Source organism: Notechis scutatus, chromosome 1 (genome assembly GCF_049901735.1).
Source record: "Notechis scutatus isolate UNSWTSFEM ecotype Mainland chromosome 1, rNotScu1.2, whole genome shotgun sequence".
Lineage (NCBI taxonomy): Eukaryota > Metazoa > Chordata > Lepidosauria > Squamata > Elapidae > Notechis > Notechis scutatus.
In genome coordinates this window covers 240181961-240195539 of record NC_142009.1, presented here as the reverse complement: position 1 = coordinate 240195539, position 13579 = coordinate 240181961, and the positions used below count along the sequence as shown (strand labels likewise).

Genomic DNA, 13579 nt, shown 5'->3' with positions numbered 1-13579 from the left:
CTGAATTTTCAAGAAGAGGGAAAGGGACCTTTTATGGGAAATTATATTTGGTATTTCTTTAAAATAATAGAAAAGTTGGTATTGCTTTAAAGTACGGTAATAGAAAAGTAAAGTTTCATCTGCACAATGAAATATCTTCCAGGTTTCAATAAACTATTATTTTAAATGTTCAATCACAAAATGTCCAACAACAAGCACTCAAATTCCAAAGGTGCCACTATCCCTCACTGTCCTGGAAGCTAATACCGATAGTAATAGGAAACTAGATGGATTAACCATTTGCTTATATACATGAAGGGGAACTTGCCTTTATGTATAACTTTCAAAACCTTGAGGTAACATTTCCAATGACAATTACTCAGATACATCTGGCCAATCTGCATGCTTAAAACGATTAGACAAAGACAATACCAACAGCTGTCAGGCAGTTTTAGTTACATTCCTAGCAAATTCCAAGCACACAAATACCACAGGGATGAGTATGTTATTGATGTTAGGAAAGCAAAGTTTTAAAATTGGTCCGATGATGATCACATAAGAATATGTAGGGCAGCTGCAGTTTAATAACATTCTCAAAGCCACTAAATACCTTTCATTCACATGCTTGTCATTCACATTGCTAATGTAATCCTGTTGGCCAAAATAATAAATATTTCAATCTCATAGTAGTTTTAAAGGTCAATAAAGGTGCAGAATAGCTTTCTAAAATGTATTTGGCAACCAAAAATCCTTTGAAGGGAAGAAACCCAAAGCAAATGTATAGTAACGTCAGTGTATCTATGTGTTCGTGATAAAATGGAATGATATGTCATAGAAAAAAAAAAGATAGGTGCATTACTCTGAGCATTCAGAGTGATTCGTGCACTGAAGAAAAAAGTGTAAATTGTAATGTCACTTACTTTTTTCCCTTTTTTGGTGGATTGGGAATTGAAGATCTCTGAAAGGATGGCAAGTTCTAAAAGTCAAGATGGACATTCCAGAATATCTCCATGTTGCAATTCTTCCAACAAAGCCTCCATCTCAGGTTGTCTATGTATTGGCTTTTAGCACATGCATACATTCCTGTGATAATTGTTCATCTTTTCAAACATACACCCAAGTGCTTACCAAGTAGAAAGCCAAGTTGTTGGCCTCCGCCATTGCATTTTTGTCTTTTTGTGGTTGGCATTGACTCCACTCTGTCTGGAGAAGGTAAGTTGAACCAGGGACCCTTTTGGCTGAGAATAAAAACCAAAAAAACAACAAAAAGTCAACTCTTTGGTGTCCAAGTCATAATTTTATTATTAATCTTGGTCCAGTGGAATCACCTTTAGTCTTGACAAATTACAGACCATTCGTTCTAAGGCCACCTAAGCACCCATATTCCTTGGTTAATTCTATATACATAGTTCTCTAAACAATTAAAATTTTCTGTGTATTAGTACCTAAAACAGGGGGAAAATCATAATTTTATCCTGGTCTATTGATTTGGATGCAATTACAAGAATGTTTTTTTTAAAAAAAGATAATTGTTTTGTCAAATATAAATGATATATATTTCAGAGATTTTTAAACCTGGCTGCATTTATTCTCTTTTTCAGCCCTCTCACCATCCTGTAATGAGGTACAAGAGAACAGTTTAGCGTTCCAGGCAGGTATTAAGAGTCCAAAAGTTTATTTTATGTACTTCAGCTCAAACAATATTGATAACTTGGCACTGGTTACTTCTGACAGTGCTGGAATCTGAACTGCTTTAATAGCAATGAAAGTACTCTATTCATTTTACTGGCGTATTGAGCAAAGAGCCAAATGCATTGCAATGGATGGGAGGGGGTGGTAAATGGTCACATGGATCTTTATCCTGCTTGGTCCTTCAACATTCTGCATCTGCGTTGCTTGGTCTTGGTTAGCCAGACCTCACTGGGCACGTGCACCTCATTCAGTTCCTTTACTGCTAAACCACTTGGACCTAAGGAAGCCTGTAAGAAGTGCTTTCCTCCAGAGAATGCTGGGATTCTGTGAGAAAAAGCATTAAGTGGTACAGTGTATCAGTTAAAGGATGGGGGTAGGGAAAGTACTTCCTCTAAAACTGCTGAGTAGGTTCTTTCTGTGAAGAGAGAGGAAAGAAATATAGATTAATCAGATGAAAATGGAAAGAGAGGTAAGGATGAAATAGTTGTTGCCAGCTAGCATCCCCCCCCAATTAGGAGGAGGTGCCAGGAATTATTTTGTTTTGTTCAGCTACTGCAAAGTTTAAGATTCCTTCCTTAGTAGCATGCCTTGCAAAATGGAATGCTCAAATAATTCATCTGAAAAGGAGACTCCTGGAATGCAAGATGTCCATCGAGTTATCTAGGCTTGACATCATGCAGAGCCACCACAGGTTTCAGTCAAAACAATTGATGGGTACTTTGCTCCTTTTAATGGGCATAGCTTTCCTAGGAAGGGAGCTATGTAAACATTTTATGACATTACTGAGATGTCTGTCCCTCTCATGAAATATATGATGCTTGTTCCAACCCACTGCATCATTTTTTGAGAATACTGCAAAATATTCAAAAAGAGGGTGGCAACACATGGAAGGACACACAAAGCATTTCTTTTCCTTCTTTTAAAGCAGCTGTGTCATTTGCAGCACTCAGACAGCTGCTTAGGTAACTACTCGTGGTTCCCGCCACAAAACCTTAGTACCTTTTGAGCACTATTAGACAGGAAATGATACAGATGCGAAAACAAACTGTATGTACATGGACTGAACCAGGATGAGCTAGAGAAAGTAGTTAGGTGTTCTCTTTGCACTTTTAGTTGAAATTTATTTTAGGCTTTGCAGTACCTTGTATCTTCATTGTATCTTCATTGTGTTCATTGTATCTTGCCCATGAATAGTTTGAAATTATGACACTGATTTTCAATGTACTGCAATGATAAAGCCCATCAGGAATTTGGGATCCCACGAAGGACATTAAGAGGTTGCAAGAGATCTTGTTGCAATGAGTTGCTTAGGTTAGCTTTAATTGCATTAATTTGTAGATGTACAGTAGATATGGACATTTTAAAACATGGAAAGAAAATGCATGGGTAACAATCAGAATCCCGATTTCTATTAGTTGTAAAATACACATGACTTTTAACATTACACCTGCTTCTCTGGGGTTTACAACATTATATATTTATGGCTGCCCTGCACTTCTGTTGTAAAAAGAAATACCATACTGACTTAATTTTGTTAAGTGCACTAAGCAACAAGTGCTGCTGCCTAAATGAAGATAAGGTTGGCCCATGGTATTTTGGGCCTGAGACAAAGGATAAAATTTATCTTCCCATTCATGTTAGAAGTATTAAGTGACAATCAAATCCTGCTTAATGCTACTAATGCAACAGTCTCCTTACAAGAGGGCAGCAATTGAGCCAGACTATGCTGGACCAGTCCCAAAGGTGCTTTTTCAAGAGGCAACTGGACTTTTTTCGTTTTTCTTTGAAGATATTTTACTTCTGATCCTAAAAGATTCTTTAGCTCTGGCTTTATGATGGAGAATGGAAGGATTTATACTCCTAGCAGACAGCTGGTCATTTGCATCCTTTTATAGAGTCATTGAGGCAAACTGGAGGTTTATCTGTGTTCTCAGGGTCACCTGAGTAGTGAAAATGGGTGTGCAGCCTTCTTGGAACTGTTGAAAGGACTGTGTTGTAGACTGGAGATAGATGATGTTGTATCCCTACCCTCTGCTGAGAGAGGCAGAGGTGGTATTCAGCAGGTTCTGACTAGTCCTGGAGAGCCGGTAGCGGAATTTTTTTTTGGAGAACCAGCAAATACCACCTCTGACTGAAGATTTTACAGTATGCTTCCCCGTCATGCCCACCAAGCCATGCCCACAGAACCGGTAGTAAAAAAAATTGAATCCTACCAGAAAGGGCTGTTTGGACATAGATGGTCTCTTTGATCCCTCTTTCATACAAGTGATCCTCTCTGTCCAAAATGTGGACTTTGCTGTCTTCAAAAGACTGGTCTTTATCTTTAAAATGTAGAACAAACCTATCAGGCCAAGATCCAGCAGTCCATCTGCATTTTAAATCAAACTGGATTGCAGAAAGTATGACTTCAGCAGCAGAGTGGTCAATGCCTGGAATGCACTATCTGACTCTGTTGTTACATCCTCTAACCCTCACTCCTTTAACCTCAAACTATCCACTATTGACCTCACCCCATTCCTAAGAGGTCAGTAAGGGGCGTGCATAAGTGCACCATCGTGCCTACCGTCCCTGTCCTATTGTCCCCATTTATTCGTACCCATTTCCTGTATTCTTACTCATGTTTATACTTATATCTATTACCTTGTAAGCGATTGACAAATCAAATAAATAAAATAAAATAAAATAGAGTCCAAAATTTAAGTGAGACATTTTTAAGTGAGTTTTGCTTCATTTTACCACCTTTATTGCCAGAGCTGTTAAGTGAATCACTGCAGTAACTTATAAGTTAGTAACCCGGTTGTTAAGTACATCTGGCTTCCCCACTGAATTTGCTTGTCAGAAGGTTGCAAAAGATGATCATGTGACCTTGGGACACAGCAACGGTCATAAGTATGGAACAGTTGCCAAGCATCTGAATTTTGATCACATGATTCTGGGGATGCTTCCAAGGTTGTAACTGTGAAAAATGGTCATAAGTCACTTTTTTCAGTGCCGTTGTAACTTTGAATAGTCACTAAATGAACTGTGGTAAATTAAGGACTGCCTGTATTATGGTTTTATTTGTATGCATTCACTTACAAAAGAAATAGACAGGCCTATATGTGAAGAATACTATCTAGTAGTGTAATGAAATGTCTACAAGGAAACAACCAAGCTCATAGAATACCAAGGACTCCATGTATAAAAGTACTGAATTTGAGGTATTACCTCTTACATTTCTCAAAATTAGAGACTATTTTTACTCACTTCTGAATAAGTAGTTTTCATCCTGAATATGTACACATAGTTTGTGCATGAGTGTTCATATCAAAGTACAGAGTTTCACGAGCAAAGATGGCTGTAATCTGCAGATTCCATCTTAGTTTTTATATCCTCTACCTTCTTCCTCAATAAAATGTGGGGAAAAGACACAACAATATTTCTATCACATTCAAGACTGAGACTAAAGGAATATGCAGGAATGTTTTAGCAGGCTGGACGTTCCCTCTATCATCTTTGAACATAATGTGGCGGTAAATTGATGTCTTTGTATTCTTTATTTTTGCTATTTGAAGAGACCATCACTCCATTATGATCACCTCATATAACATGGTAATGAGGTAGTAAAGAGATGAGAGATGACAGAAACAATAGCACAATAACAATACATTTCCTACTCAATTTTTTAAAAAAATCATAATATGCCAAAGGTATTCTTCCTCTTCTGTTTCTCCTCATTTGGAGGATAAATGGTGAGGTATCCTTTTCATTGCATTGTAAAGCTGAAATTCCACCAAGAAGGCTTATTACTAGTGCCGTTGTTTTTCTGTTACATTTCTTTCCATCCTTCTGTGCCCTTTTTTTGGCTTCCTATGTTTCCTGATCTGAAAAAGCATTGTAGAAGCAGTTCCCTTGTGTAGTCTTCTTTTGAGACATAACTGAAACCTGTTGTGAAAGTAGAGAAGCTTAACCCTTTAAAATGGCATTTTAAAAAAAATAATAGATCCCAAATAATTGTTTCCCCAGTGGAGAAATCAGAGGTTACACACTGTCCTTCCCTGGGCTTAATGTGTGGCTTGTGCTCTGCAATTTAACTACTTTGTCTCTCTTTAAAAAAAAAAAAAAGACTCGCGGTTACATCACTTAGCCTCTGACCACAGAGATCCTTCCTTAAAACATCAGAGTAGACAATCCAGTACCTTCAACTTTTGTGTTGTGTTCTTTCTAAACTTTGGTCAGGTTGGTTATAGTGAATGGAAATTGGAACTCAGCAGTAAAGTATTTGGATGAGAGAAGCTTGCCTGCCTTCGCCTCAGTGGTGGCATTCACATTTTTTACTACTGGTTCTGTGGGCGTGGCTTGGTGGGCGTGGCAGGGGAAGAATACTGTAAAATCTCCAGTCAGAGGTGGTATTTACCGGTTCTCTGAACTACTCAAAATTTCTGCTACCGGTTCTCCAGGACTGGTCAGAACTGCTAAATACCATCTCTGGTATGGAACTTCATTATAGGCAAAGCAGAGATGGTATCTCCATAGCACCCTGTCATTATTCCCCTGGTCAGTCCAATGGATGGCTTTGCTGCTTTCCTGCACCATTCTTGGTGCTTACTTTCCCTCCCTTACTGTGAAAACTGAGAGAATTGAAGGAAGAACAAGGAAGGAGTTAGGATAGTGGCTCACTGCCACTCAACCTTTCTCACTAGCCAGTTAAAGGAGAAGTTGCAAACTAGAGGAGGAGGGATGCTGTTTATTTGGGGAGAATTAAGCTGATGACCATGTAAGAGGAAGAGGAGGAGGACAGGAGAAATTCTCTCAGAGAGAGAGAGAGAGAGGGAGGGAGGGAGTAACTAATTTATTCTGACTCAGTACTGCTTTAAAGCTATTTTGTGGTGCAGTAACACCAAGGCAGCATGCCTGGGTAAAATATCTTGGCTTCACTAATCTTAAAATAAATATGCCAAGGTCTCATGCCAGTGGCAGAGAGCAATTTGAAGGGAATGCAAATAAAGACTTAAGTTCATTCATGCTGTTTGCGTAGAGAGCTTGGAAGCTAATCTGGGGAGTAAGATTTGTTAGATGGAAGGCTTCAGGTGGAGACATTGTTACCATTGCCCAGAAAGGCCAGAAGTCCTCTTTTCCTCATCTGTATTTGCCAATGCCTACCAAAGGGATCTTGCTCAAGTTTTCTAGGTTGAATTGAATTTACTGGTCCAAATATAGGAGTCTCTGATGACTACCAGTCTACATGGACAGATTACCTATCTAGAATCTTTAATCTGTGCTCTCCAAGCAGAAACTAGGTGCCCAATCCAGCCATCTATTGAGCTGCCGTGCTACCAGCCCCCACTACCACAAAGATCCTACAGGAAAAGGGCAGTATGGATAACCGTGGGATCTGGCAGAGTGAGAGCTGTGGACCATAAACACAAAGCTTTTGCTGTGTCCCAGCAAAACAGATACAGTGCCCTTGCTGACCTTAATAGGGACACTAAAGTGTCAGGTCAAGGTAGTTGTGATAATGATAACTCAAGTAAGCCGGGGATCATGGTCCTAGAAGAAGAACTTACTTTGGGAAGGGGAAAGTGTGAATCAGGTATTACGCACCAGTGACTACCAAGTGCTACTGCCAGCAGAGACAAGAAGCGTATGCTTAAGATAGTCAAGAATGCCAGCAAGGACTGTGATGTTGATGCTATTATACATTTTGGTACAAATGATCTATCCTAGAAGGATGTACTTTCTGTTCAGAAAGACTTCCAGAGCTTGGGGTATGAACTTAGTAATATGGGCTGTAGGCTTATCTTTTCAGAGGTTCTACCAGTATTCAAGGAACAAAAAGGGAAAGGGCAGCATGTAGCAGATGTGTGGCTAAAGGAGTGGTGTAAAAGGGAAGGCTTTGGTTTTATTAGTCATGATGTCTGCAACTGGTCCAATGAAAAACTGTACAAAAGGGATGGTCACCACATTATAAAAAAGATGTTGAAACTCTAGAAAAAGTACAGAGAAGAGCAACCAGGATGATTAGGGGACTGGAGGCTAAAATATACAACGAACGGTTGCAAGAACTGGGCTTGGCTAGTCTAATAAAGAGAAGGACCAGGGGAGACATGATAGCCGTCTTCCAATATTTGAGGGGCTGCCACAGAGAGGAAAAAGGGGTCAAGCTATTTTCTAAAGCGTCTGTAGGCCAGACAAGGAATAATGGATGGAAACTGAACAAGGAGAGATTTAACCTGGAAATAAGGAGAAATTTCTGACAGTGAGAACAATCAACCAATGGAACAGCTTGCCCTCAAAAATTGTGGGGCGCCATCACTTGAGACTTTCAAGAAGAGATTGGACTGCCATTTGTCAGAAATGGTGTAGGGTCTCCTGCTTTGGCGGGGGCTTGGACTAGATGACCTACAAGGTCCCTTCCAACTCTGATTATCTGTTAATACTGGTGCAAAGAATAGAGAGGTGGATGAAATCCAGGGTGGCTTATAAAAACCTTCCACGCACAGAAAGAAGTCCAGAATTGATTTCTCCATTTATAAAATGATTAAGGTTGGATGCATTTCCAGATAAGGCCATTTGGTAAAAGAATGGTCCCCATGAGCTCTACCTGGAATGGAAAAAAACAGCTTTCCAACTCTCTTTCAAATTTGCTAACTACCCTTTTGGATTTGGACTTGGACCAGAGAGAAATCACTTCAAATTCATCCCTGAAGCTCAACTGAATAATTATTGCAAAACCAGCTACTTTCTTCTACTCTGCATTAGCCATTTTTAATTCAAATTAATTTCCTTTAAGGAAGCATGAAATAAAAAGTACCTGAGTTGCCCTTCTGGTATTGTTTCTTCCCCTTAGAAGTTACTACTAACAGGAACCTCCCTGTGCCTGCAAGAAAACAGGCCACCAACATGCCTACCGTCCCTGTCCTATTGTTTCTTTTATATATATTTTTATTTTTCTTATATGTATCCCTGTATTCATAACTATGTTTTTACTTATACCTATTATCTTGTAAGCAATTGACAAATAAAAAAATAAAATAAAATAAATGACAATTTAGGTGTGTTTAAGTTTTGCTGGTGACTGCTTCCATCAGAGTTTTACACAAGCTGATAAACGTTCAATTATTCTTTTCTGTTCTAGTGCTTCTTCTAACTTATTTCTTCAGAAAGCTTAAGAAAATTTCACAAGAAACAAGAAAGTAAGGTACTCTATGTTTTAGTTCAAATTGGTCAATTTTTAGCAGTCTAATAAAAAGCACATTACAGTATCCAGTAGGCTATAGTGCAGAATATCATTTAAGAATAGTAATATAAACATGTTGCTGCTTTAGGGAATTATGGCCATAGTGTGGGGTTGATTTGGGTTCAGCTTCATTAAATGATCAGGTGTCATCTCTTCAAACATAACCACTTCCTTCCTTAGAGAATAATTATTCACCAGCAATGTCTCACCTCAGCAGTGATCAGTGGAAAACTGACAGAAGACAAACTCTTTGAGAATTTTCTACCTGCTAGGGAAAAAGAAGAAGAAAACTACAGATTAACAGAGTTGGAAGGAACCTTGTAGGTCATCTAGTCCAACCCTCTGCACTAGCAGGAGAGCCTACACCAGGGCCGGATGTGTCACATGCTAGCCATGCCCATGCCCAGTTTAGCAAAGGGGAAAAGGTCTGATACATCACATGATGCTGCCGTGACAACATGAGTTTGACACCCCTGCCCTACACCATTTCTGACAGGTGGCAGTCCAGTCTCTTCTTGAAAGCTTCCAGTGATGAAGCTCCCACAACTTCCGAGGGCAAGCTGTTCCGTTGATTGATTGTTCTCACTGTCAGAAAGTTTCTCCTTATTTCCAGGTTAAATCTCTCCTTGTTCAGTTTCCATCCATTATTCCTTGTCTGGCCTACAGGTGCTTCAGAAAATAGCTTGACCCCTTCTTCCTCTCTGTGGCAGCTCCTCAAATATTGGAAGACTGCTATCATGTCTCCCCTGGTCTTTCTCTTCACGAGACTAGCCATGCCCAGTTCCTGCAACCATTCATTGTATGTTTTGGCCTCCAGTCCCCTAATCATCCTGGTTGCTCTTCTCTGCACTTTTTCTAAAGTCTCAACTAACTTTTTTATAGTGTGGTGACCAAAATTGGATGCAGTATTCTAAGTGTGGTCTTACTAAGGCTTTATACAGTGGTATTAGTACCTCCCTTGATCTTGATTGTATCCCTCTGTTAATGCAATTTAGGATTGCATTGACTTTTTTGACTGCCGCTGCACACTGCTGGCTCATATTTAATTGGCTGTCCACTAAGACTTCAAAATCCCCCTCACAGTTACTGCTGTTAAGCCTGGTTTCATACAGTCTCTATGTGTACTTTTGGTTTTTCTTGCTTAAGTGTAAGATTATACTTTTCTCTACACTGAATTTCATTTTGTTAGATAGGGCCAGTAGTGGGATCTTACCTTAGTTGCTACCGATTCGGTGGGTGATCACATGCACGTGCGCACACACACGCCCCCCCCCCAATGCGTGCACCCCTAACAAGCCAGTCAGCTGAGAGGATGAAGAAATGAAAAGCTAGGAGCGACCCTCCCACCCTCCCATGCGCTTTTTGGTCTATGATCCTCTCAGCTAATTCTAGGAGGCTTGTTTTCCTCCTCTCAACTGATTGGAGTCTTTTTTTTTTTTACTACCGGTTCAGTCGAACCAGGCTGCACCGGCAGCATACCATCACTGGATAGGGCCCAGGGTTCAAGTCAGTCAAGATCCATCTGGATCTTGAGCCTATCATCTAGGGCAGGGGTGTCCAACCTTGGCAACTTTAAGACTTGTGGACTTCAACTCTCAGAATTCTCCAGCCAGTATAGTTGGAGAATTCTGGGAGTTGAAGTCCACAAGTCTTAAAGTTGCCAAGTTTGGAGACCTCTGCTTTAAATTCTGCTCTAGGGTTCAGTTTTACAAAGGGATCAGAGTTCAGGGTTCCTTGTATAACCATAAAAAGCAAACGCTGGGCTGTACCTGAACTTGCTAGTGAAAAATTGTATAGTAAAATGTTCGTCTGTACCTTCCTTCTCCGTACTTAATACTTACTCATTAATTGTTTGGGAAATCATTTGTACTAGAGTTTTGTCCATAAAGTGTTTGATAAAAATATTGGTACAATAATGAAATGGCAAGAATTCATAAGAATTTTCTGGGAGTTGAAGTCCACAAGTCTTAAAGTTGCCAAGGTTGGACACCCCTGATCTAGGGTGTTGGCTATTCCTGCCAGCTTAGTACCATCTGCAAATTTGGTCACCAGGAAGAGACCACCAATTTTTGTCAAGAGGAGTAAACCACAATGGTGGATATGCTGGTGAATGAACCACTATTTCTATCCTCAGAAACTGAGAAAAGCAGCATGGAAGAGCCAAATTTCTGTCTGCCTCCATCAGCATATGGTCTGGCAAGAAAGACATTCCATCTTCGCTGTCATCAACAACTGCCCAGACCAATTTGCCATGCTTAAGGAACAGAAATAACTGTTGTGCCCCAGCCAGATAGCTGGATGAGTATTATGAGATGAGATTTGCAAAATGCTAGCGATTTGGTGGTGGCATTCTTGTGGATTTAACTCGGCAATCTGAGGGAGAAAAAAGTTGACTCCAAAGTGCATTGCACTTGTGACATACTCCTAGTCATTTGCCTGATAATAGCTTCTCCTTATTCCGTGCCACAACTAGGACGTGTCAAGATTTCATTGGATAGTACTGTTGCAATAGTTCAGTCTGCCACACAAATACTACGAAGGTAATAAGCTTTTGGGATAAGGTTGGGGTTAGCCATGGGTTGTATTGCTCACCCTTCTCCAACTTTCCTACTGCCTGCATCCAAATACTGGAAGGATTGGATTCTAAAGTCCAAAACTATCAGAGAAAATGCTCTGCCAGCACTGTTTCTTTGAAATGATCAATGACCTCACTGCAGGGACATTGAACATGCATCTTAGGTGGCTGCAATACTTCTGTTCTCTTTGCACTTTTCAAATTACTCAACCACGTGGCTTCAGCAGCCCTCTTGAGAGGCTGTGTTGCAATTCAAGCAGCATTTCTTAATAGTGGCACTTGTTGCATTCCCCCCACCCCGCCTTTCCACAGCTTTCCAGTTTCGCCCTCCAAAAAAATCCCTCAGAATTGTACACTGGGTGTTCTGATTCTGTGATCTGCATAAACTTGCATCAAGCCTCTTTGTGTAATATTACTTGTTTCTTATTAAAAAGTTAGTTTTCCATACTTTATCCTAATCTGCTTTTTCAGTTCTTTCCAAATCCGGAATAGCGTTCAAATTAATGGTAACAAAAAAACATGATGGTAGTAAGTACCTAGGTAAAAATTATAAAGGTTAGAAGGATTATAGGAGCAATAGACTGTAAGCAAAATCTTTTTTTTTTTAATGGTGAGGTTTTTTTTTCTTGTTTTTGTTTTTAGGCTGACATTGAGGTTTAGAAACTTGCTGCTTTGAAAATAAAGATTGTTTCTTTCTTGGTAATCAGATCATGGATATTTGATTACATTTTCTGTAAAATTTTACCTGCAGGCCATTTCAGAACACCAGCAGTTCTCAGTTCTATAACAATGACTCTACAGTGAACACATAAATATATACAATCATCTTTTTGATAGAATTGAGAGGTGTTAGTTACTGTCCTAACTTGACTGGTGTGTTTGCAGTTAATTGCTTAATGTCACCCTTTTGTTCCAACAAGGAATTGTTCCAACAGGGAATTCCTTGTTCCAACAAGGAATTTCAATGCAACTCAGAAATGTTTAGATAAAGCCTTTTATTTATCTTTTGATTATGCAGATGACGTAATAACAGCAGAGGCCAGATACAGTTTGAAGTTGAGCGCTAACAGCTTCACCAGAAGCAAGATTTAGAGAAGACGCAGGTTATTCCATGCATCCCATTGAAAAAAGTTTTGACTACTAGGATTACAGCAACGCATATGTCTTATTATCCCAAATTATCAAGAGACAGACAATGCCTTCAACAATGTTCTTGGTTAAAATACCTCGTTGGATTTTCTTTCTTTGTTTCTTTTTTAAAAATATGTCTCTAGTTTAAATTTGAATTTCCCTTTGAGCAATTCTTTGAAACTGCTCTGAACATACCTCAGTCCAAACAAATATAGCTTGCCTCCTCTAATAAAATAGCTGTTGAAAAATAAATTATAGGCTTGATTGAGAAGTTAGGCATAATTCCCAGGAGGGAAAGCCAAGACATTCTTGCATTGCCATCCAAGCTCTTGTGCCCATCATATCATCACAAGTCAAGCTCAGCCTGAAAGGTTTTGCCCTACCTGATTCAGATGGTAGAATTAGATTTATAAAGGATTTTCCACCCCAGAATGCACATGTGGAATTACAACATTAATGCTTGTCCATAGCATTTTCGCAGTCACAAAAACTTCCTGTACCCAAATGTATTTTTTTTCTCCCAATAAAATCATCTTCAGGATCTTATCTAGGATGTAGAAAACCAGTCTTTAAGCAACCAGAGCATATATTAAACATTTGTTACCCAGATCTTGCCCACTTGCATGTAAGCATAGCATGGACATGCCCTAGCAATCCTTGATGTTTCCTTAATTGTGTGTCCAAGCCATATCTGAGGCAATTCCTTTGGTCTTAATGTTTTTCAACTTAAGCAGCTAGTTATCAATATAATGCACCATCTGTAAGTGGTGGGTTTCAAAAATTTTTACTACTGGTTCTATGGGCATGGCTTGGTGGGTGTGGCAGGTGAAGGATACTGTAAAATCTCCAGTCAGAGGTACCACATCTGCACCCATTGTTTTTTTTTTTTGTGGTGTTGCCAAGTGGCTCTTAAAGTATGGATTCTATTTGCCACTTTGTCAGCACTGGGTGGCTGAAACTACAGTGTTTCAGATAGATTTGGA

The 13579-nt window shown here is 39.5% G+C and overlaps 1 long non-coding RNA gene across 1 annotated transcript in view; it reads right to left on the bottom strand.

The window, feature by feature from the left end:
* Positions 1 to 1386: 1386 nt before the first annotated feature.
* Positions 1387 to 13579, bottom strand: part of LOC148133290 (uncharacterized) — a 42859-nt gene continuing 30666 nt past the window's right edge. Inside the window, exon 4 of the long non-coding RNA XR_015746642.1 lies at positions 1387 to 2086. This is a non-coding gene — a long non-coding RNA (uncharacterized LOC148133290). The remainder of the gene's footprint in view (positions 2087 to 13579) is intronic.